Genomic DNA, 26,282 nt, shown 5'->3' with positions numbered 1-26,282 from the left:
CTGGGAGTGAGAGAGAAGGGCATTTTGTGGCTCATCTAGAATCCAGCAACTCTGTCCCTCAGAAGCTAATCTGAAGGCAATACCAAAGCAATGAACAGCAGAAGAGACTGCAAGGAAGACCACATGGAAAAGAGGCCTTGGTCAGCCTTGACTCTTGTAATAAAAGAAGGAACTGTTTGGTCCAGAGCCAGGAGGAGGGTTTGCTCCAGGACACCACTACTCAGATGTTACCATAGATGTTCAGGTTCAGAACGACTGCCTTCCTGATCCTGCTGATAATTTGACACGTTTAGCATGGAAAGCGGAAGAAAACAAAATCATCCAATGGTCCAGCCTCGGACTTCTTTTTTCTTCTGGTCTTCTGCCACAGGCTTCACGGTGCCCACATCTAGCCTATCAGGCCCTGTGTCATTTCTTTGTCAACCGGGATTATTTCCCCAAGACCCTGGTGGTTTGCAATGCCCTCATCATCCTTTATGGTCAGGTGTGACTGCGCCCTGGAGCTGCTCTCCTGGTTCCCTTTGGCTGCACCCATGCACCCCCCTCCACCCCACCCTGCCGTGCAGGCATGCTCAGTGTCAGCCCAGTCCTGCCGGCAGACAGATGTGCACCAACTGGCCTGCCTCCCCACCTGGAAAGCAAGCCCAGTCTTAGACTCAGAGCTTGTGGGCCCCTTCCTTATTCCTCAAATCACTGTGGATCATAAATTCTCTCTGCCTTATATCGCTAATCCCTGTTTTCTGCCCCTTTTCCCTGACTTCTCTTCATATGCCAATAAGCATATATGGACACATTGGAAAGACAAAGAAACTTTCATAAATTTATAAAAAATCAGGAGAAAAAATATTCCATTGTAAAGAAAATGCAGTAAAAAAAGACAAAAGTCAGAATTGAACATTTTCCTGATTCAGGAAAGAATTTATACAATCCTTCTTGCCAATGAGTTAAAGGAAAAATTGGATTTTCTTGTTTTACTTTTCATTTTCTTAAAGATAAAATAAGTTTCATGAACAGACAGCCAAACAAAACAGAACAGAACAGAAGAAAACAAAGCAAAACAAAACAAATCGGAAAAGCATCAATATGCCCACCTCCTTCTTACTTGGGTTTTTCTCCAGATAGCTCATCTTCTTCCTTAATTACCAGTCTCTAAAATCATTACCTTTGTTGCTTCTGTCTTTCGTTAATTTTTGCATTTTGCAAATGATGTGTGGGAGGGATGGTGGGGAGGAAGAAAGCCCATGGTTGAAGATGTTTTTCTTTGTTTTTGTCTGCAAGCTGGTAAGAATATACTTGTGCAAGAACCATAAATAAATCTCTCTACCTCTTTTCTTTTTCTGAATTGGACCAGCTTTCCTATGCTTTTTTTCCTCCCTAAAGTAGAAATGTGAGTAGATATCTGGAAATCCTGTTTGAAGAGGGAACTGTGATTTATTAGGTGCTAAATTGTAAAAATGCTTTAGAAATTAAACCGCCCTCGAGCTCTAAAGCAGAGACGCCTTCTGAAAGCAGTGAAGCCTAACCTTACAGCCCAGCTGTGCTTGAACACTGAATCTTGATACAATGCTTTTACTTTTCTCAAAGCGAGAATGAAAAGAAGAAAAAAGATGCGGTGTTGGGCTCCGTTCTAGTTGTTTCTTACTGAATGACACACTGTCCCAAAACCTGGTGACTTGAAACAACAACCATTTAATAGATTATGATTCTGTGGGTTAGAAATGGCATCAGGGTTCAGGTGGCCTGCAGCCTTGACTGTAGCTGGTGGCTTGGGTCCAAAGAACCCATGACAACAATTTCCCTGCCTGGCACTTGGTAATGATGTCAGAGAGTGTAGATTCAGATGGACACCTAACTCTTCCTGCACGTGTGGTTTTAGGGCTTCTTCATCATGTCTTTCCAGCAAGGTAGTTAGACACCAAGTATGGTGAATGAGAGCTCTAGGGATCCAAGGGTAAAAAGCAGTACTTTGGACAAGCCTGGGGTAGCTTCCGCCATTTGCAGTTGGTCAAAGCCATCTTAGAGTCAAAGACAGGATAAAACTCTAGTGCACCATGGGAGGATTGTCAAAGAAAGCAGAGCCATCTTCAATTCACTCTATGTCCAAGTGAAGTTTTAAGAATTTGAAGCGAATATTTTCTTTCAAATGGACTTACTTCATGAAACACAGGCATTATTTAAAAAGGGTTTTGTATTTTAAATTAGACCAAAGGAAACGTGTTTCCTATTGGACAAAAGAAGGTATAAGGACAAGTATAAATAAAAAATAAGAGGTCTTTTTCTCCCCATTGAAAATAATGGAAGAGGGGTGCCTGGGTGGCTTAGTCGGTTAGGTCATGATCTCGCGGTTCGTGGGTTCGAGCCCCGCGTCGGGCTCTATGCTGACTGCCAGCTCAGAGCCTGGAGCCTGTTTCAGAGTCTGTGTCTCCCTCTCTCTCTGACCCTCCCCTGCTCACGCTGTCTCTCTCTCTCCTAGAAATAAATAAAAATTTTAAAAAAATGTAAAGAAAATAACGGAAGGGGTTTCTCTCTTCTTTTTCTTAGAGCATTACTTTAGAAAACTTACAAGTGCTTTCTCCTTTCTTTGAAATATGTAGAAGTCCTTCAAAAACTTCTGTCTGCTTTGTGATCCAGAAATGTCTTTCTGGAGGACTTGGAAGCTCTCCTTTTTAAATGTAAGCATGAGAGCGATAGCACCCCATCTCCGGTTTCTGTGGGAGTGTCAGGATTGTGCCAAGTGGCAAAAACAACTAATCATAAAAATATGAGAAGTTTGTTTCTCTTCCAGATATAGTCATTAGCTACCATAGATTATCACTCTAGTTACCAGGTAAATTTTGGGTGAACTCTGTGTGTGACAAAGGTGTTGTGAAGTCCTTTAGCATGAGGACTAGTTCATTGTTTGTCTCAAAAACGTGCATCGAATGGGTTGTATTCACTTGAGTGTGTAAGAAGGTGAGCTTTCTCTCTGTCTTTGTAATCCCTTAGCAGATTTCCCGCCATGCCCGTCACATTCTGATTTAACGCTTATTCAATAATGAAAATTATTTCTCTCTCTACTACCATTGTGGAGATGTTTCTAGGTTGGAAAATTTTGTTTTTAATTACATTTCCCCGACATAAGCTGAGATAAGAAAAAACGTAGATGAGAAAAAATTTCCATAATCTAGAAATTTATGCTTGGTAATAATCAAAGATGTTTCCAAATGTTTTGCAAATGGGCGTTTATCTGAGCACTACTTACAATGATGAAAATTGGAAACAATCTAAGTGTCCCACAGCGAAAGGTTAAATAAGAGATGGTATGTCTGTCTACTCGCTTGCATATTTTCCTGCTACTGAGGAGTCCTCAATGACCTATGCATTGTTCCTGATATAATGTTATGAAAATAGAATAAAAACTCACCACAACTATGATTAAATTAAGTCTCTCTCATGCACACACACACACACACACACACACACATCACAAGAGGAAATAACTGGCAAGAATTGGATTAAAATGTAAACGTGTTGGGGAGCTTGGACGGCTAAGTTGGTAAAGTGTCTGGCTTCATCTCAGGTCATGATCTCGTAGTTTGTGAGTTCAAGCCCTGCACTGGGATCTGCGCTGACAGCTTGAAGCTTGGAACCTGCTTGGATTCTTTGTCTGCCTCTCTCTCTGCCCCTCCCCTGCTTGTGATCTCTCTCTTTCTCAATATAAATGAACATTTTTAAATATAAATATGTGTTATTATTGTTTTTTTTTTAATTTTTTCTGTACTTTCATTTTCTAATGAACAAATATTTTCATAGTGAGAAAAAATAAATTTATAAATAAATATATTTTAAGGATAGAAGTATATAGAAAACAGTGGATGGTTGACTTCACCTGGCAGAAAATCAAAACAGAACTGTGGTGGAAAGAGGTGAGGAAAGATCATTAAATTCTGAGGAAAATGATAAAACTATGGGGAAATGAACAAAATGAACAAAAGAGAATGAACAAAAGAGAATAAGAAATGATGGGTGAATCAGAAAACAGAAGGAGGAATCAATGCCCATTGTTTCAGACCTGTGGAAATAAAAACAACTGGCTTATAATGTTTCAAGCAAAATTAATAATATTAAGGGAAAAGTAGGAGCTAGTCTGATAAAGCATTTTGGAAACATCCAAATTGGAAAAAAAATTGTCCAATCAAATAAACAAATATAAGTTGTATGTTTGAGTTTACCGTTAAACAATAGCACAATCCAGCAATTAGGTTTTTGTTCCATTCTGTCGTTTGACTTTGATTTTTGCTTTAATCCTTGAAAAACTGTCTGATTCATAGAGATTCACTTTTTTTTGTTTTTTTTAGCATGGTAGCAGGTAAACATAAACTTTTACATTCCAAGGTAGCTAGTTTGTTTTAAGCCCCATTTGTTAAATAATCCATCCTCTGTAGTTTGATGATGCATTATTTATCAAGTAGTAAATGCATATGTGTCTCACTGTCTGTTTCTGGGCTATTTATTTGACTTCATTGATCTCTGGATCTTTTAAAAGTAGATTATCGCTAATTGATATAAAGGCTGGTAATTTCATCAAGTCTGTGGATACTTGTCTTGAATATACTTCAGTTCTACTGACTTCTTAATGGAAATACTTTCACAGAATGTTTGCTTCAATTCACTGAAGAATGAACACCAAAAAGGAGAAAATGTTGTATCAATATAGAGGAGACAGGATCAAATCATTCATTTCTTCCTTCCTTCCTTCCTTCCTTCCTTTCTTCCTTCCTTCCTTCCTTCCTTCCTTCCTTCCTTCCTTCCTTCCTTCCTTCCTTCTTCCTTTCTTTCAGCTTTCTTTTCTCTTTTGTTTTCTTTCTTTTCTTTTGTTTTCTTTCTTTTTCTCTTCTTTCTTTTCTTGCAATTGTGGCAGGCATTCTTGGTTACTGTCTTGCTCCCATCTATTCTTACCAATTTCAAAATCCACTATGAAGTAAGAACAGTTAGAAAATAGATGGCATTAATCAGTTGGAGGGAGATTTTATAAGTCAAAGTTTAATCAGAAGGCCTTCTACCAAAAATCTATCAGGCCCAGTGTAGAATACTAGAAGTTCATTCAAGAAGCCAGGATTCTAATGCTTTCTCCATCTAGCTCTGTAGATTTGAGCAACATTTCTAACAAATTCTTTATTTTAATGTTTTATTTATTTCTGAGATAGGGAGAGAGGCAGGGTGAGCAGGGGAGGGTCAGAGAGAGAGGGAGATACAGAATCCGTAGCAGGCTCCAGGCTCTGAGCTAGCTGTCAGCACAGAGCCCAATGTGGGGCTCAAAATCATGAACAGTGAGATCCTGACCTGAGTCCAAGTCAGATGCTGAATGGACTGAGCCACCCAGGCACCCCTCTAACAAATTCTGTAGTTCATTTCTTCATTGCTAAAATAAAAACCACTGAGGTATACTAGATGATACATTAGAACCCAATAGATCTCTAAAATTGTGAATTTTGAGGCAATGGTATCAGGTTCAAAAATACAGATGTCATTTTATTTTTGTCAATGGCCTTGTTGGAAGGTAATATGAGTGCTGTTTTGGACTCATAATCTTCCCATGCTATTTGCTTTCATTTATGCCTGCCCACAGTGATAATCGGGAGACTTAATCCAAGAAAAAAATCATGCTAGATTTGTGAAGGCTTACACAGGTAAGGTATCTATGACTGTGGCCATATTACACAGTTTAGGATACATGTATTTCTGACACCCAATAATGATCTCCTATGTTTTCCTCTCTCAGGTACCTGGAGAAGGTTTTCAAATATCTGGAGAACATTTATATAAAGCCAAGTTCATAAATGATAGAAATTGCTGAATTTTGTTTATATAGTTCAAATAGCTAAGTGATAAACCCAGAAAGCTACAAGTAAACAGTAGACTTTTAATAGTGAATCTTTTGAAAACCTGATGAAACGAGAAATTATCCAGAAGCATAGATTCGTGCCTAGCAGTTCTTCAACAGACCCCAATATACTGGGATTACTATGAAGTCCATCTGAATCACTGGGTGACATGAAGTTGGTCTACACATCTCAGTTTACACGACCTGGGGTCTCAAGCACATGGCATCACAAATCCCTCGATAACAGAGCATTGTGAGATTACCATGTGCCATTTGAAATTAAATCTTGGGTAGACTCAGTCCAAACTTCTGTGTTGAGTGTCTTTGAATTTAGAGCCTGAAACCCAAAATCCGTCCAATCCGATTATTTGTTTTGAATCAAAATCAATCTGTTAATTTGGTTCTGTTTCTGATTACATATATCATATGTATGTATATATAATACATAAGATTTTATGTAGTACTTTTCACTTAAAAATGTAGCAATGTACAAAAATGGAAATCATCTCAAACTCCAATTGGAAGAGATAAAAGAGTAAAGAAGTGCCAAAGCAGCATATAAATGTAAATGTAAGAAAATCTGAAGCCTGTGACTTTCCATCACCTTCACTTCTCTCACTAGTATCGCTTCCATTTCTGTGGCAGAAGGGGTTGGTTTGTATCCCAGACATATTGATAATTTTAGCACCTCAAAAATCATATCCTTTAAATATCCATTCAGTAGTTATACAGTGGAAACAGAACAAACTGACTTATTTTTTGTTACCTTAATATATGTTCAAACAAATTCACTTATTGATTCACTTCTAAGAACTAAAGGAAAGCCAATATTGTTTAAAAATCTAGCGAAACATGTTGGCATCAGAGATGAGAATGGACATGTTGGTCCGGATGTTAAGGGCTCCAAGGAGGTAACCACCGCCATCCGTGGGGCCATCATCCTGGCCAAACTTTCCATTGTCCCCGTGAGACATGGCTACTGGGGGACGAGATGGGCAAGCCACACACGGTGCCCTGCAAAGGGATGGGCTGCTGTGGCTCTGTGCTGGTGCACCTCACCCCTGCCCCCAGAGGCACTGCCATTGTCTCAGCCCCTGTGTCCAAGAGGCTACTTATGATGGCTGGTGTCAATGACTGCTGTACCTCAAACAGGAGCTGCACTGCCACCCTGGGTAACTTTGCCAAGCCACTTTTGATGCCATTTCCAAGACCTACAGTTACCTCACCCCTGACCCCTGTAAAGAGACTATTTACCAAGTCTCCCTATCAGGAATTCACTGAACATCTTAGAAAGACCTACACCAGAGTGTCTGTGCAGAGCACCCAGGCTGCAGCTGTGGCCACTACACAGTATTTTGTCTGTTTGTTTGTTTGTTATTTTTTAATGTTTATTTATTTTTAAGAGAGAGACAGTGAGAGCCAGAGAGGGGCAGAGAGAGAGAGAGAGAAACACAGAATCCAAAACATGCTTTAAGCTCTGAACTGTCAGCACACAGCCCGATGCGGGGCTCAAACTCATGAAACTTGAGATCATGACCTGGGCCAAAAGTCGGATGCTTAACCGACTGAGCCACCCAGGTGCTCAGCCTTGTTTGTTTGTTTTTAAATGTTTTTTTTTTTTTTTTTTTTTTTTTTTGAGAGAGACAGAGAGTGCAAGCAGAAGAAGGGGTAGAGAGAGAGGAAGACAGAATTCCAAGCAGGCCTGGCATTGTCAGTGCAGAGCCCAATATGGGGCTCGAACTCAGGAACCACGAGATCATGACCTGAGCAGAAATCAAGAGTTGGTGCTTAACTGACTGAGCCACTTAGGTGCCCTACCACATAGTTTTATATAAGAAAAATAAAGTGAATTAGAATTTTTAAAAATCTAGCAAAACAGTTTCTACCTTTCAGTGTTTTCTTCTTTATCTTTGAGGTCTTTCTGACCTTACCACTTCCACTCCACTTCTTAAGAGACAAAAGGCTTTAGCATTAAATGGGCAAATTATTACTTGCTCCCAGGAAAAGCATCACTCAATGTACTAATGTGTTTCAGAATTTCAGCAGAATTGGACTCCAATTGCATGTGAGAAAGACATGGAACAGAAATGGGGATTTACTGGCAAAAAAAAAAGCGTTTAGAAAATTTCTAATCAGATAGATACTTCTGCAGAATTAGGCCTAATATTACATGTAATCATTGGGTTTAAAAAAGAATAAATGGTGACTTTTAAATTTATCTACTTTTTCTGGTTATAAGGATGAGATAGATAATCTCTGGAGACTTTCTGTGATTATGTTAGCAGGACCCTATCTAACATTGCTGAAAAGGAAAACAAAAGTATAGCATAAGGGGATAGAATTGTAAGGAACACACTCCCTCCATGGTGATGAAGGCTTCTCTCTAAGCATCTACAATCCAGGTAAAAATAACAAGTCCTTCTTGTTTTTTATTAAAAAATTTTTTTCAAATGTTTATTTAATTTTGAGAGAAAGATAGAGATTGAGAGAAAGTAGGGGAGAGGGAGAGAGAGAGACACAGAATCTGAAGCAGGCTCCAGGCTCTGAGCTGTCAGCACAGAGCCCCACGCGGGACTCAAACCCACAAAAGGTTTGATCATGATCTGACCTGAAGTAGGATGCTTAACCTACTGAACCACCCAGGTGCCCCTAAATAAGAAGTCCTTCTAATGTTCTTATTATTTCTTGTGTTCTGGATTTGGTGGACCTCTTCTCCTTCCCACCAAGCTTAACATCAAGCTTCTGAAATTTTCTTTTTCTAAAAATTTCCCAGGTTGGTAATTCAAAAGATCCAGTCTTTCCTTCACTAAATATTTGCACATGGTCTGCATCAAGCTCAGTGCTGGCGAGTCCTCTGGGGCCAGACTAGAGGGTCTCAGCATCACTCTGTCAGTTCTGGGACTCAGTGGTGTCTGTGTGAAGAATTTCATAAACCCAACTGTGGGTCTCTAACATGAGAATGTCAGACAAACTAGTGAATAATAAATTCTGAGTCTGGATAAAGTGAACCCAACTTGGATTATCCAGAACACAGGCAAGTAGAGGGGATAGCCTTTAGCCTTTATGGGTTCCAGAGCTGTTATAGAATCTGATGAAAGCCTTAAAATCTCATCCTAAGAAAATTACATGCTCATATACTACATATGAGCTACATATGTACTATACATACGTAGTACTACATATATATACAACATATATATATACTAACATGCAAAGTCTGCATATAGTTTGTGGGGTTTTATAGACTACCCTGAAAGGATTACATTCATGCATGATTCATTCATTCAACAAATAATGAATGAGTGCTTACTATCTATTTACAGCACTCTAAATCTTGACTTTTAAGGAGACCTGAATTATCTTGAAGGGCCTTTTTATAATAAAATATATTTTATTTCATTAACCTGAAGGCTGTGCCTTGCTGGATTCAATGATGCTCAAAAGAGCATCAGGCCTGAAGCATATGAGAAAAAGTTAAAATAAGACAATAGATGGTGAAGGAAGTTTAGGCTGACATTTTGCAGGATTCCTGGGATTTAAATAATTGATCTGTCTTGCAATTTTTCTTAGAATCATATATGTCCTTTAGTGTTGAAACTTTAGTTTCAATTAAGAGGATCATATGAATATCTTTGGAAAGTAAGGAATCTATATACATGTTTTTGTGGCGGAGGAATGCTTTATTCATGAAAAAGACAAGAATCTGGACAAATCAAAATACGACATGTTAGATGACCATACGTATAGTAGACTAGGTAAGCTACCAAGGCTATTAAGTTATATAGGGGGGCCTGGGTGGCTTAGTCAGTTGAGTGTCCAACTTCAGCCCAGGTCATGATCTCACAGTTCCTGAGTTCGAGACCCGTGTCAGGCTCTGTGCTGATAGCTTGGAGCCTGGAGTCTCCTTTGGATTCTGTGTGTGTCTCTCTCTCTGCCCCTCCCCAGCTCACACTCATGCTCTCTCTCTGTGTGTGGTGTGTCAAAAATAAATAAAAACTGAAAAAAAGTAAAAGTTATATAGACCCAGCTGCTGATCCCATCTTTACAATCCACTGTTTGTGAAAACCTGGACAAATTATTAAGCCTCTTAGTTGATCAGTTTTATCATTTGTAAAAGCGCGATAATAACAGAACCTCATAAATTAGTTCCTTGTAAGATTCAATATAAAGATGCCTATAAAACATTTAACCAGGGCCCAGAACAGTGTGGGTGTTTCCAGTAATATAGAATTACAAATGGCCTTCTTGAAAGGTAAGTGTTGTCTTAAAGATTACACATAGATGTTTAGGTATTTGGGATGAAGACAAGATTTTGGAAAAAAAAAATTGGAATTCTGAGCTCAGATGAGAATTAGTAGATCAACGGTTCTCTATAATCAAAACAGTCATAAAACAATTGATTGGGTCCAGCGTACAGTAATAAGTGTCAGAGATTATAACCTTAAAACCTCTCTGGGTGCCTGGGTGGCTCAGTCAATTGAGAAACCGACTCTTTTTTTTTTAATTTTTTAAATTTTATATTTTTTATTAAAAATTTTTTTAAATGTTTTATTTATTTCTGAGAGAGAGAGAGAGACAGACACACGCAGCGTGAGCAAGGGAGGGTCAGAGAGAGATGGAGACACAGGATCCAAAGAGAGGCTCCAGGATCTGAGCTGGCTGTCAGCACAGAGCCTGACGTGGGTCTCGAACCCACCAACCATAACATCATGACCTGAGCCGAAGTCGGACCCTCAACCCACTGAGCCATCCAGGTGCCCCAAGGGACTGACTCTTGATTTCAGCTCAGGTGGGGATCCCAAGGTCATGGGATTTAGCCCTGTGTCAGGCTCTGCACTGAGCTTGGAGCCTCCTTAAGATTCTCTCTAATCCCCCCTCCTCCTCTCCCTCTGTTCCTTTCCCCATCTACTTCTCTCTCTGAAAAACAAATCAAAACAAAACAAAACTCTCTCTTGCTCACACTCAGGAGACTGTACTGTACCTGTAGAAAGGTAGAAACCCCTGATTAGTGAACTGAAGAAGGAGTAGTGATGTCACCCAAACACCAGGGGGCGCTCCCGGATTACTCTGCAAGGAAAACTCCAACCTGGAGTCTCCCTTGTAAATTGAGATGGTGAGAGGTTTATGTGGAACTGTGCCAAATGGTCAGGATAGACGTTTGGAACAATTCACTACCTTAGTTTAAATTTAGCATTCATGGCCATGTGTAGCAACATGGATGGACGTTGAGGGTCTTATACTGAGCGAAATAAGTCAGGCAGAGAAGGACAAATATCATGTTTGCACATATAGGAGGATTAGGAGGAACTTAATGAAGGACCATGGGGGAGAAGAAGGGGAGAAATAGTGGGGGAGGGGGAGAGAGGCAAACCATGAGAGACTCTTGAATACTGAGAAACAAACTGAGGACTGATGGATGTGGGGGGGAGGGGGGAGATGGGCATGGAGGAGGGCACTTGTGGGGATGAGCACTGGGTGTTATATGGAAACCAACTTGACAATAAACTGTTTGTAAAAAAAATAATAAAAAATAAATTTAGGATTCATCACAAATCTATTTATTTTCTTACCTATTTAGCTCTCAAAAGGGAGCCTTACTAGAGGAAAAACAACCGCTATTTCCAACATGAAGGCCAACATTGCATAATATGACTTGTACCACATGGATTTTTTTAAACTCTCTTTAGAGACTCCATAGTTTTAAAAGTCATTTCCAAGCCATTCACAGGCAAGAGATATTGTATCTACATAAGTAAAATAGAGGAGAGAGAGAATATTTGCTGAATCTTCGCTTTTCAAGAATTACTTAAATTAAATAATTCGGTCTCCATTTCTCCCTAACATGACTTATCCTCTATTTAACCATTCATGAATAGGTAAGGTCCTATCTGCTCCATTTTTATTCATTCATTCATTCAGTAAATATTTATTAATCACAGACTATGTGTGAGGAATTGGTAATAAGAAAATTCATAAATATCAATCCTTGTCCCTCATATACTAAATCACTTGACTCTGAGTTTGCCTCAAGCTTACATGTTAGTGAGAAGAGACAGACAATGGATATCTAAAGAGGCAAATATATGAGAAACTGAATATACAAATGGACAATGGCCAAATTAAATATACAAATAGAACTCTCACCATAACCTGTTGCAACAAGCCCATAAAGTGCACCCCTTCATCTATAAGAAACAGCTGAGGAAGCCAGCCTGATATAAGTCAGCCTTGTAAGAAGTCAAATTCTATCTCTATCTCCAGTAATAATCCAGGATGATAAACAATAACTTCTTTAACAATTGACCCCCAATGACCAGGACTTGATTAAAATAACTGACAGCCTCCCTAATTTTTGCCTCTACTTCCAACTTAATGCCAACCAGAGAAAAACAAATATGTATCCCTCACCAATCACATAGGATGCCTGCCTCCTAGTTACCCTAGCTACAGGTTCTCCATGCCCACAGCCCCCATTATGGTACACCTCAAGGCTTCTCTTTCTTCACTATGAAGCTTTCCCACTCCTCTCCCTTCCTTTGAGTCTCTGTCCAACACAGATGACACTGGCTGACTTTCTTGCTATATAGCAAGCTCAGAGTAAATAGCCTTTGCTTTTCTCCTTTCATTAGTCTTCATTTATCTCCATATATGTGACAGGCTTGGAAAAGTATGATGGAGAAAAATAAATTAACAATGAAGGAATAGGAGAACCTGCAGGAGAGTGTTACTTTACGAAGAGTGGCAAGGCAAGACTTCTTGAGTAAAGACCTAAAGGAAGTGAGGGCTGAGCTATGTGAATATCTAGGGATGGGCATCCCTCTATCGAGAAAGATCATGTGCAACCTTGAGAGGGAGACTGTTCATGCAGTTTGAAGAATGGCCATTTTCAGCATCAATACAGGAAAGAGAGAGAGGGGCCAGATAGCAGTCGAGAGAGGCAGCAATCTCTACTAAGGCTCTAGAGTAAGAAGAGATACCTTTAGAGCTTTAAGTGGAAGAATAGCATGATGGGCCTTTGTTTTCAAAGGGCCACCCTAGCTGTTGTTATGAAGTAGACTGTAGGGAGCAGATGAGACACCTGGGGGCCAGATTGCAAAAATGCAGACGAAGATGATGGTGGTTGAGATGGGGGGTTACTTGTGAGGCTCACGAAGAGTCTTTTGGCTTTGAATACATTTGAAGGTAAAACTGACAGATGTGTTGGTGGGTGGAGTCTGAAGGGTGAAATAAAAAGAGGTCATGAGAACCCGTACTAAGGCTCTTGGATGCATGAACTTGGAAGGAGAGCGTTGCCACTGAGCAGGGAAGAAGTGGTTTTAAGGTGGCTATTTTTAGCAATAGGCTATTTGGTTCTAGTCACAGTGAATTTGAGATACCTCTAAGATTTTTAAGGGAAGTTCTGGAGAGTTCCAGACTGGGAATAAAATGTGGGCACTGCCAGAATGGATATATAGTTAAAACCATCCCTACGGTCACCCTGGAACATTACAGTGTTTTAAGGTCATAAAAGTGAGATGGAACTCACAAAGGGGAATGAAAAAAGTGACTGGGGAGATGGGTAAAGAGCCAATGGAGAGTGGCCTCCCCAACACCAGAAGAAGAAAGTACCTCACGAGTAACAAAGGTGTTATCACCAGAGACCAATCTTCTGATGGGTTAAGTAAGATGAAAACTAAGAATTGATGATGAAATTTAACAGTGTGGAAATCATCAATGGCTTTTAAGAGCATTTCAACGGGAGCTGTGAAGAATAAAGTCTGCTTGAACAACAATGGAAAGCAGAATGGGAGGGCATACGTTAAAGATAGCAAGAAGAAGAAGCTATCTCTCCATTCTTACTTTAAACAGGTGAAAAACTGCAGTAGAAAGGGTTGTGGGGTCAAAGGAAAGTTTTTTTTTTTAAAGTTTGGTTGTGGGGCACCTGGGTGACTGTCAGTTAAGCATCTAACTCTTGATTTCAGCTCCGGTCATGATGTTATCATTCATGGGATAGACCCCCGTGTTGGGGTCTGCACTAACAGCTCAGAGTCTGCTTGGGATTCTCTCTCTCCCTCTCTCTGCACCCCCCTCCTGTGTGCTCTCTCTCTCTCTCAAAATAAATAAATAAACATTAAAAAAATAAAAGTTTGGCTGTATTGCAATAGGTGTGGATGCTTATGGTAAGCTGAATAATGACCCACTGAAAATGGTCATGTCCCAATTCCCAAGCTCTGTGAATATGTCATCTTCCATGGCAAAAGATTTTGCAAGATTTGACTAATGATCTTGATGAGGGAGATTAGTCTGGAATTTTTAGGTAGATCCAGGGTAATTATCTATTCAGGTAGATCCAGTGTAATTACAAGAGTTCATATATGGGCAAGAGGGTCAGAGAAGGAGATATGATGGAAGCAGGTGTGTGTGTGTATGCACATGTGTGTGTTTGTGTGTGTGTGAAAGAAAGAGAGAGGGCAAGAGAACAAGCGAGGTTGAGATTCAAGGGATACAGCATTGCTGTACTTGAAAATGAAAGTTGGGACTGTGAGTCAAGGATACAGTAGCCTCTAGAAGGTGGAAAATATAAAGATATGAATGCTCATCTAGAACTTCCAGAAGGACACAGCCCTGCAAATCCATTTTGTATTTTTGCACCCCTGATCTGTAAGTTAATAGATTAGTGCTCTTTTAAGCCACTAAACGCGTTCCAGTTTACAATAGCAGCAACAAAAACTAATACAATGCTTTGGAGAATGATACAGTCAATAAGGGAAAGTGATAATGCAGGGAAAAGATGACGGCCTCTGGAGTGCTATTTTTCAACCTATATCTTTGCAATATCAAATGGGATCTGGTGCACAGAGGGATGGACATAGATAGCATTTCATTCCACTAACAGGGATAGTATAGAATTGAGTTGCAATCAGTTGATACATTCAGTGGCAGAAGAATTTCCTCAGTGAAGTTCAAATCAATAGCATCAACTAGAATTGGAGAACTGGGCAGAGATGCTGAGGAAAAGTATGCAATAAGACTGTGGGCAAATAATAGACTAGAGAAGAGTAATAAGACCGCATGAGAGAAATAAGGACCCACTTGAGGTTAGTGGTGATGGATTGTCTATTTGTTTGAATTTTTCTCTAGTCACATTTAGCCTCCTAAACTTACAACAGAGTCCATGGAGAGCTGGGTTTAATCAAAACAGATTTTACCAAAGAAATAAAACAGGGGGAAATGGGGTTAGAAATTGAGGGTGTGTGCAAGGGACTCTAAGATGCTTTAGGGAGGGACATGACCTAAGTTAGAGACATTAAAAACATGGTGAATCAGTGAACTATAGATTTCAGAGGGATCAGAGAGTTATTAGCAATAGTGTAGGGAGATAGTGAAGGCCAGAGACTGGAAGCTTGAGAATACTCTATGGGAGGGTGAAGTTAATTAGATTAAGATCTTGAAGGAAGTAGCTCTCTGTGGCTGCACATTAGCATACCCCGGGGAGTGTTAAGTCCAAACCACATTAAACCAACATCTCTGGGGATGGAGCCCAGACATTAGTATTTCCTTAAATTTTTCCTTTACAATTTTAATATGCACATAAGAAAACAAGATCATTGGCAGCACAGAAGAGAATACATACAGTGTAGTGATAAATGAGGGGTGCCTGAGTGGTTCAGTTGGTTGAACGCAGTGCTCTTGCTTAGACACACATAGATAAATCCCAAGGTCAAGCCCAAGCCATCACTGGGCACTTCAGCAACCACTAAGTAAGATGTTTACAATTATGCATATACTTCTGGGACAGACACTGATACTTACATGCCAAGTATCTATTTTTCCTTCTCTTTTACTAAGAGAATCTCAAGTTTGTTTAGAATAAGAAGGTACTTTGTTAAAATTATACCTGTCCCAACTCTTCCTTAACTTGGTTTTGCCATGCGACCCACATCTGGCCAGTGGGACCTACATGAGAATCTTCTAGGTCAGGCTTCAGAGGAAGTGTTTTTTTGTTTGTTCTTTGTTTTGTAGCAAAGACAGACTTTGTGTAGAGCATGGGTTTTTGACCTTCTGCACATTCCTCTGCCCTTTGTCTGGAGGTGACTCAGGCATTCTCAGACTCTGAGGACCAATGCCACAAGTTTGGTTGCTGTGACCAGGAAGCTAGACAAAAATGTCCATCCAGGAGGACTTATCAGAGCAGCCCTGCTAGCCCCGAGCTGCCAATTACACTTTTTTTTTTAAGATAGAAAAATAAACATTTTACCTTAAATTTTTTTTTTTTTACATTTATTTATTTTTGAGAGACCGAATGAGACAGAGCATGAGCGGGGAAGGGGCAGAGAGAAAAGGAGACACAGAATCCGAAGCAAATCCCAGGCTCTGAGCAAGCGTTCAGCACAGAGCCCAGCACAGGGCTCGAACCCACAAGCCATGAGATCATGACCTGAGCCGAAGTCGGATGCCCAACCAACTGAGCCACCCAAGAGCCCAACATCTTACTTTTAAAGCAACTTCAGGGGCGCCTGGGTGGCTTAGTCGGTTGAGCGTCCGACTTTCATGATCTCGCGGTTCGTGGGTTCGAGCCCCACGTCGGGCTCTGTGCTGACTGCCAGCTCAGAGCCTGGAGCCTGTTTCAACCTGTGATTCCCTCTCTCTCTGACCCTCCCCAGCTCGCGCTGTCTCTCTCTCTCCTAGAAATAAATAAAACATTAAAAAAAAATTTAAAGCAACTTCAGTAGAATATGTTATATAAAGGCAAGTGTACTTGCTAATGAATATAATTTTCTTCAAAGAGTTTTAGTAGGACAAAAAATCCATAGATTACATGAATTGTGTTTACGCTCATTCATATAATGGGATACAGCATCAATATAAATATGACATGATGGACAAATATGTAATGACATAAGCATGCTCAGAATAGACTGTTAGCTGGAGGAAAATAAGGAGCTAACAGAATGGCAATCATACTAGGTCTTGGCTAGATTTATTTTCACCGAAATCTTATTTATGTTTTTTCTTTTCTGTCTGGTTGTGGTGGTCAGGGTTGTGGTGAGGGTAGGGGAAAGGAGATGCGACCTGAGAATCCACCTGTGGGACAGCACAAAGACACTGCTCTAGGCAAATGTGGGGTGCATGGCTCCATTATAATGAGGGAAAACAACATATGTTCATCATTCTTACGGATTCTTAAAAATCTCAAGAAACCAACTTGAAAGAAAGTTTTAAAAAGCATATAGCAGTAAAACCTTGGTTTGAGAGCATAATTTGTTCCAGAAACATGCCTGCAATCCAAAGCACTTGAATATCAAAGCGAATTTCCCCACGAGAAATAATGGAAACTTGGATGATTCGTTTCACAGCCCAAATATATTCATATAAAATGATTACAATACTGTAATGTAACACAAAATAATAAATAAAATGTGAAATATAAAGAAAAATAAATTAACTTGCATTTATTTTTGAAAACTTCGTGGCTGGTGTGAGGGAGACAAGAGAGAGGAGGGTTATTGAATAGGACGCCTTTCACCATCTCTGACAGAATCACTGCTGCTATTGGCTTAATGGAATCTTTTTCTTTTCAAGCAACGTTAACAAGAAACCTATCCAATGACGTTTCCTTTTGCCTTCTTTTGAGGATCTCATGGAAATGTGACATCGCATTGTTGTTAAACAGATTCATCGCTCGAACTGTTACAGCCTTATTCAGGTGCTGCTTTTCTACAAAATGCTGCACTGTTTCCCACATTTTACACATCTCTCTAATCTCATTTGAGGTGAGGGATTCCTCTGCCTTTTTTTCCTCCTCCTCTGCAGATGAGAGGCAGATGTAGAGTTTTTGTAAAATCTTGCAATTTTGGCCCCTTGCATACCTTCTTCATAAGTCTTGATGATTTCCTTCTTAACTTCCACTGTAATCATCTTCTTATTGCCTTTCTTTTCAAGCCTTTTTCTGCATGGGGGCCACTGTGTATGCTTACACGGATGTTGACTACAGTAAAGTATTGATAAGCTCTTGTCATATATTGTATTTAATGTAATTGGCAATAAGGTAGCAGAGGAAAGCGTCTGTATCTCCAGACAGCCTTACCCAGAATGAAGCAAAGCATTCCTAAGCTTACTCTTGTATGACAAAGCAAAGGACTGTCCATAGGTTTGAAGTGACAAAAAATACCCTACTGCCAGTTGTGGACACTTTCCAAAGTTCTGAAAAATCATGGATTTCTGCCAAACACCATGGCCTGAGACTGAGCATCCGAGCATGAGAAACAATCACCCATAATCCCTCAGAGAGAGAGAGAGAGAGAGAGAGTGGGAGAAGAAACTTTGGTTCAGTTGTGATCATGTGACATTCAGTATCATGTACTACTTGTATTACAAGACATTTCTTGTTTATCAAGTTAAAATTTATTAGAATTGTTCACTTGTCTTTTGGAATCCACACACAGAATAAGTTACTCACAATCCAAAGTTTTACTGTATTATTTTTTTCTTCTTAAATTTATTGACTAATACTTTGCCATGCTATAGCTTGTTATTTAAAAAAAGAAAGAAAACTTTGGGGTGTTTTGATGGCTCCATTGGTTAAGTGTCTGGGTCTTGATTTTGGATCAGGTCATGAACCCAGAGTCATGGGATCAAGCCCCACATTGGTGGACTCCATGCTGGCTGTGGAGACTGCTTGGGACTCTGTGTCTCTGTCTCTGTCTCTGTCTCTGTCTCTGTCTCTCTCTCCTCCTGCTCCTTTTTTTCCAGTACACTCTTCATAAAATGAAATAAAATAAGCAAATAAATCAATGACCTTTCACCTTTAATTTTAGGGAATTCAATTATTGATAAATATTATATATATAGTACTGAAATTTATGAAATAATGTATAGGGGCTTTTTGGTAACTTTTAAGAATTCAGAAGACCTTGGAATACTCCATGGCAATGAGAAACAATGAAATCTGGCCATGTGTAGCAACATGGATGGACCTTGAGGGTGTCATGCTGAGCGAAATAAGTCAGGCAGAGAAGGACAAATATCATATGTTTGCACATGAGAATTAGGAGGAACTAAACTGAGGAACAAGGGGGAGAAGAAGGGGGGAAATGGTGGGGGAAAGGGAGAGAGGCAAACCATGAGAGACTCTTGAATGCTGACAAAAACTGAGGACTGATGGATGTGGGGGGGAGGGGGGGGCATGGAGGAGGGCACTTGTGGGGATGAGCACTGAGTGTTCTGTGGAAACTAATGTGACAATAAACTATTTGTAAAAAAAAAAAAAAGAATTCAGAAGACCTTGAATGTCAATTATTTTTAATGTTGAACTTATTTATTTGAAACCAAAAATCATTTTATAATCTGGCCTCTACATTCACTTTGGTATACTCCAGAGAATGCTGTGTTTTTATGTTTTTTTAAAGTGTTCTTTAGATGTTATACATTAATTATAAGAAAAAAGTAAACAGTAAAACTACCCTAAATCCACTGTGCTCTGTGTTTAAGCAACGGGCACAAACAATGAGCAATTCTATTTACAACCACATGTGTAAAACCAGCAGAGTACCATTAAAGTACTTGGTACAAAATGTGACTTTGTTCAATAAAACCTTTTATGCACACTCAACTCACAAGTACATGGCAACTCTATATAGCTTATTTTATAAGCCTTCTCATTACTTGGGCAAGAGTTATGATTAATATAAAAAATATTCACAGTGTTTACACACTTCCTCTCCAAATCACTGATTAGTAAATTTACAGTCAGCTAAGAGATGCAATTTTGTTTTTTAATTTATTTATGGCTGATAGCATTTGGATATTCTTCAGAAAATGTTATACTCTAGAGGTCACCACCTGATCAAATTTTGAAAGTTTCTTAGTCCAGACTGAATGAAGGTTTGACATTTTATTCCCTTGGATGTGGATCACAGACATTAAGCACAACAAAAAGAGCAAAAGGCATTTTTTGTTCTGATCAAGAGAGTTCCATCTAAAATATTAAGTAAGGTGAAAACTTTTGTGATCAGCAATTCACTTAGGCTTTGTGTAGTTCTTCTCTATGCAATTTTATACGTTTCTCTAATAATTCTATAGAAAAGTATAGCAGACATATGCGGCTGTTTGCTGTTTTCCAGGCATAACACAGACTTGCCTGGGGGAAATAAGGCTCCCTGTTGCTTTGAAAGTACAGAACTTGAAATGCTTTAAGAATAGACTCTACTTTTTATGACAGGTGCCAAAAGTCATTTTGTACTATTAGTGCAAATTTTCATGACTGGTAAATTTAATAAGCTTTTGGAAACATTATTTAAATACACGTTACGTATAATACAGATGAATGAATCAAGTAACACATTAGATTTCTACTAAACCATTCATCTTGGCACTATATATTGTTGTTAGTTTCAAAATGAAATTAATTCAGTATATAGTTATGGAGCATAGAGTGTTCTAAATTTAAGTTAGGTGTTGAAAGTGACAAAGTTGAATGGATGAGTAAGATATCATCTTAGAGACATTTAAATCCAGGCACGAGGAAGATGGTGGTGCAAACGGGCATGTGACTGGTATCCAAAGGGACAGATCCTCATAAGAGAAGGATAAAGCACTATAGGTTTTACTGGAGAGAGAAAAGAATTCTCCTCTGAAGGTGAGTACCGGAAAAAAACAGCAAGATGTTCATGAATTAGACGAGAATTGAGATGAAACTAGAAGGATGAATAGCTGGAGATTCGGTTGGATGCAAAGGACTTGGAGATTTTCAGGTAAAGGTGAATGAATGAAGAACTTTGACAAAAGCACAGAGCTGGAAAAGTGAAGGATGCATTTAATTTGGTTGAGACTGAGGGAAAGGAAATAACAGCTAATTTGATGAAAACGGTTTCAATATGTAAGATAGGTCCAGGACCATGAATGCCAAGTGAAAATACTTAACTAAGCCACCCTAATAGCATCAGAAGCTACGGAGCAGGAGAATTACATGATCAGAGCTGCCTAATGTAATATTATTCAGCCATAAGGGAGACACAGCTTTTAAATCTCTGGTTTTTTTTTTTTTTTAAGTTTATTTATCTATTTTGAAAGAGACAGAGACAGTGCAAGTGGGGGAGGGGCAGAGAGAGAGACAGACAGAGACAGAGATAGAGAGAGAGAGAGAATCCCAAGCAGGCTCCACACTGCCAATGCAGAGCCTGATGCAGGCCTCGAACCCACAAAGCCATGAGGTCATGACATAACCCAAACCAAGAGCCAGATGCTTAAACGACTGAGCCACCCAGGCGCCCTGATCTCTGTTCCTATTGACTTGCATCTTACGCCCCAATAAAACTGAATGACACTTGGTTCCTTGAAAATACTGGTGGATTCACATCTCTATGACCTTGATAGGATTGCCTTTTCTGTAATTCATTGATTCAGAAAGAACCCAATGTCACACGTTCAGTGCTTACCAGATCTTCCTTTATTGCTAGAGATACAAACACTAGTATAGGAGGATTCCCACTATTATGACAGGTGACAAACCCAGAAAGCTCTGCAATCCCATACAAGGAGCACCTAATTGAAACCACAGGCTTAGGGAGACAGGCAGGGTATGTGGAGAGAGATAACCCATGGGTTTGTTTGCCAAGGCAAACACTAAAGTTCTCAGATTTGGATCATGTTTCATTTCTCTATAAAAATATTTCTGTCCCTTCCTTCTCTACTTGGCTGAATTCTTCATGCCATCCGTTGTGCCAAACATGTACATTATAATAATTATTTCTTAATCACTCATAGGTGTTATACAGAACACAATCCTTGTAAGGACTGTATGTGGAAATAAACAACACCCTCTTTTAAAAAATGTTCATTTATTTTGAGAAAGAGACAGAATGAGAGTGGGGCGGGGCGGGGGGGACAGAGAGAGGGAGACAGAGAATCCCAAGAAGGGCCTGTGCTGTCAGCACAGAGCCCAATGCTAGAATCAGTCCAATAAACCATGAGATCACTGAGCCACTCAGACGCTCCTAAACAACACACTCTTGAACAACCAATAGATCAGAGAAGAAACCAAAAGGGAAATAGAAATTAAAAAAATCTTAAAACATTTTAATGGAGGCACAACATATCAAAACTAATGGGATGCAGCAAAAAGAGTTCTGAAAGGAAAAGTTTATAGTGATAAACACCTACGTTAAGAAAAAAGAAAGACCTCAAATTAACCTAACTGCATATCTCAAGAAATTAGAAAAAGAACAACTGTGGCAAAAGTTATCAGAAGAAAGGAAACAACAAACATCAAAGTAGGGATATGTACATGAAAACCACAATGAAATTTCACTTCACACTTGTTAGGATGGCTATTATCAAAAGGTCAAAAGAGAGCAAGTATTGGTAAGGATGTGGAGAAAAGGAAACTCTTGTAACCATTGGTGGGAACACAAATTGGTATAGTCATTATAGAAGTTCCTTAAAAAATTGAAAATAGAACTATCATATTATCCAGCGAACTCATCCTGGGTATATATCTGAAGAAAAGAAAATCACAATCTCAAAGAGATATCTGCACTTGTATGTTCATTGCAGTATTATTCACAATAACTAATCATAATTATTCTGATGTGTGGAACCAACCCAAGTGTCCATTGACTGATAAATAGATAAAGAAAATGTGATACACACACATATACACACACGAAATTAAATATTCCTCAGTCTTTAAAAAGTAAGAAATCCTGTCATTTATAACAACAAAAATGAGCTTGGAGGACACAACGCTAAGTGGAATAAATTAGACAAAAAAGACAAATACTGAATACTCTCACCCATATTTGGAATCTGAAAAAGTTGAACCCATAGAAAGAGGGGAAAATGGTGCTTACCTAGGACTGGGAGTTGGGGAAATGGGAAGATATTCATCAAAGTATATAAATTTCAGTTATAAGGTGAAAAAGTTCTAGAGATCCTATGTATGGCATGGTGACTACGATGAAGAATGACTTGTGTACTTGCTGTAAGAGTAGATCTCCTGTGTTGCCTCATTAAACACACACACAGATAATTATGTGAGTTAATATGTTAATTAGTTATTATGTGGCAATCACTTCATAACGTATGCACATTTGAAAGCATCACATTGTACACTTTAATTATATACAGTTTGAATTTGCCAATGACACTTCAATAAAGTTGGAAAAATAAAAAGACAAGAAAATTTAGAAAGGCAGTTATTCTAATTGTTGTTTCTTTGTAATTAAGGTCTTTTTATCATTGGTGTTCTGTAATTAACCATAATACATCTAGAAAAGATAGCTTTTTATTTATTTGCTTATAATTAAATGTGCTTCCTAAGTCTATTTGGTTGCCTTTTTGCTTTATTTTTTTTTCCTTTGCTGTGAAAAAGCTTTTGATTTTGATGTAATCCCAATAGTTTATTTTTGCTTTTGTTTCCCTTCCCTTAGAAGACATATCTAGAAAAATGTTGCTAATGGTCGATGTCAGAGAATTTACTGCCTATGCTCTCTTCTAGGATTTTTATGGATTCAGATTTTACATATAGGTCTTAAATTCATTTTGAGATTATTTTGGTCTGTGCTGTACAAAGTGACCCAGTTTCTTTCTTTTGCATGTTGCTCTCCAGTTTTCCAAACACCATATGTTGAAGAGACCTAACTCTGACTCCTTGGAAATTCTGATTTCAGATTCTGACATTCTGGAAAGTTCTTATTCATTATTTCTGATTATATTCTCTTCATTCTATATATTATTTCCAACTAAATGTAACTCCTGTTAAACTTACTTTCTCTATTCCTCAAAGTTTTTAAAATATTTTCCATGGGGCGCCTGGGTGGCTTAGTCGGCTAAGCGTCCGACTTTCGCTTAGGTCATGATCTCGCGGTTCGTGGGTTCGAGCCCCGCGTCGGGCTCTGTGCTGACTGCCAGCTCAGAGCCTGGAGCCTGTTTCAGTCTGTGACTCCCTCTCTCTCTGACCCTCCCCTGCTCACGCTGTCTCTCTCTCTCTCCTAGAAATAAATAAAAACATTAAAAAAAAATAAAAATAAAAATTAAAAAAAATAATAATAAAATAAAATATTTTCCAACTTTTTCCCCTTATTTCAGGTAAGTACTTCTTTAAAGGTATATTCCAATAATCTAAACATTATAAATCTCTTATAGAAAGATTCTACAGTTTAAAAAAAATATTTTTCTAGACTTTCCATTTGCTTTCTTTTTGTCTCAAATTCGCCTGCTCACTTTTTGTAACCTTTATCTTCTTAATTTGAGTCTACATTTTATTATACATATTTTTATTTCATAGTCTGTTCCCAATAATCTCAATATCAAGTTTTTGGAGGTCTGATTCTGCTATTTTTTCTTCTTCCTGTTCTCACATATTATGATGTTTCCTTGTGTATTTTGAGATTTGTGACTACGAGTTCTGTTTATTGAAAATCTGTCCCTGGGAGGGGCACCTGGGTGCCTCAGTTGGTTAAGGGTCCAAACTCAGCTAAGGTCATTATCTCGTGGTTCATGGATTCCAGCCCCATGTCAGGCTGTGTGCTGACAGCTCAGAGCCTGGAGCCTGCTTTGGATTCTGTGTTTCCCTCTCTCTCTCTGACCCTCCCCTGCTCATGTTCTGTCTCTCTCTCTCAAAAATAAATAAACATAAAAAAATCTGTTGGGATTTCACTGAGGACTCCTTCAGAAAAGAGTTACATTTTTTCTATTAGGCACTTTTAGGCATTACCAACCCAGATTTGCTTTAAATTAAAATTCTCAGCCTGCAATTTTGTGGATCGTGCCAATAGCCTTAATGTAGACCTAAATGCCTATGTGGCCACCCACAATGTCTCAGGTTACTTTTGAAATTCTAGTCGAGATAAGCAAGTGTTCTTCTTTGTTGAACTTACTGGTGGTAATGCTTTCTATTGATCTTTCTCTTTAAGTTATTTCTCTTTGAGAATCTTATCCTTCTTCTAGGGTCTCTAATATGAACCCAGACTTTTGCCCAAGTCCTGTGGGCCAGCCATCATACGCAGCCATCCTAGGTAATCAGGGAATAGAAGATTCGCTAAGACTTTCATAGCTTTATCTTTTGCTAGACATCTAAGAATTCGGTTTCTGCTTATTTCTTATTCTCAAAATATTTCTTCTCTTTTCTTGAAAACCTCCTGTGCATTAAGTAAAATGATTTTTTTCTTTCAAGACTGTTAAGGTTTTTTTAAAATAAGGAAATGATAGACTATTGATTTCCAATAGTAACAGAAAGTGATGAATGTTAAATGAAGTGCTGAATTTATATCCTATACTTAATAGCATGAGAAGACTCTCCAATTGAAATTAAATAACTACTGACTTAAATTACACAAAAATATAAAAATATCTTTCCCAGATTTTATGATTCATTTTAATATCTTTCTTGTCAAGTAAATAACCTGCCTAAGAAATTTATAATTGGCCTCAATTTTCTTTCTTAAAAAATCTAAACATTTCTTACTTCTTTTTAAAATTTGTATTACTTTTAATGTTTATTTTATTTTTGAGAGAAGGACAGACAGAGTGTAGGTGGGGAAGGGACAGAGAGACAGAGAGACACAGAATCCAAAGCAGGCTCCAGGCTCTGAGTTGTCAGCATAGAGTCTAATGTGGGGTTCAAACCCATAAACTTCAAGATCATGACCTGAGTGAAATCAGATACTTAACAAACTGAGCCACCCAGGCTCCTCCAAACTCTTCTTCCTTCTAAGGCTCTCTAATATTTACCTCAATTTCATTCGTTTACCATGTAAATCTTACTAAAATGTGTAAAAGTGAAGTTTTCGATTAAAGATATGACTCATTCCAATATGGAATGAACATGTTTCAAAAATGTACTTAACTTATTAATGAGAGTCACTAGGTCAGGAAGGCAGGTTGCATGAGTACTGGAGGAAAGTCATTCCGAAATATGTCAAAGACAAATGTCTGTAGTGTCCCAGGGGCAATAAAATATAAGGTAGCTTCTGTCCAGAAATTACATGCATCTTTAGAGGAAAAAAGTCTGTAATTTCACAAAGTTTGTACCCTAATCTGTAGTAAATACCAAGTAAAATATTTACTAAAAATTAATTAATCCTTGGTTGAGTCTGTTAAGCAATGTGTCTGTGTGGGATTGAAAGGACAAGTAGTTCGTATTTTGCCTTATTACTTAGTATATCTTTTTTTCATTACAGGTATGGAGTGTACACTACAAGGGCTTTATCATTCTTGTCCACTCTTCTATGACCAGTGACTGAACAGTAGAGGGGACTGACACATAGTAGGTGCTTAGCTAATATGCCAAAGGGGGGGGGGAAGAATCAATGAAACTCTCCTTATCTCTATGCCCTTTTCTCATACATTAATCTAAACCAGGATATCACTGCTCTATTGGATCTGAAGCCCCCTTTTATATAAAATATTTGGTCACGTCCTCTGGAATATTCTGAAATGA

The 26,282-nt window shown here is 38.7% G+C and overlaps 1 pseudogene; it reads left to right on the top strand.

The window, feature by feature from the left end:
* The first annotated feature begins 1,818 nt into the window (after positions 1–1,818).
* Positions 1,819–26,081, top strand: LOC120221804 (annotated as a pseudogene).
* The last annotated feature ends 201 nt before the right edge of the window (positions 26,082–26,282 follow it).

The sequence above is a fragment of the Hyaena hyaena genome, unplaced genomic scaffold (assembly GCF_003009895.1).
Source record: "Hyaena hyaena isolate Hyena2069 unplaced genomic scaffold, ASM300989v1 scaffold_813, whole genome shotgun sequence".
Lineage (NCBI taxonomy): Eukaryota > Metazoa > Chordata > Mammalia > Carnivora > Hyaenidae > Hyaena > Hyaena hyaena.
The sequence above is the reverse complement of the archived record's forward strand: the minus strand, read 5'-3'. Positions and strand labels throughout refer to the sequence as shown.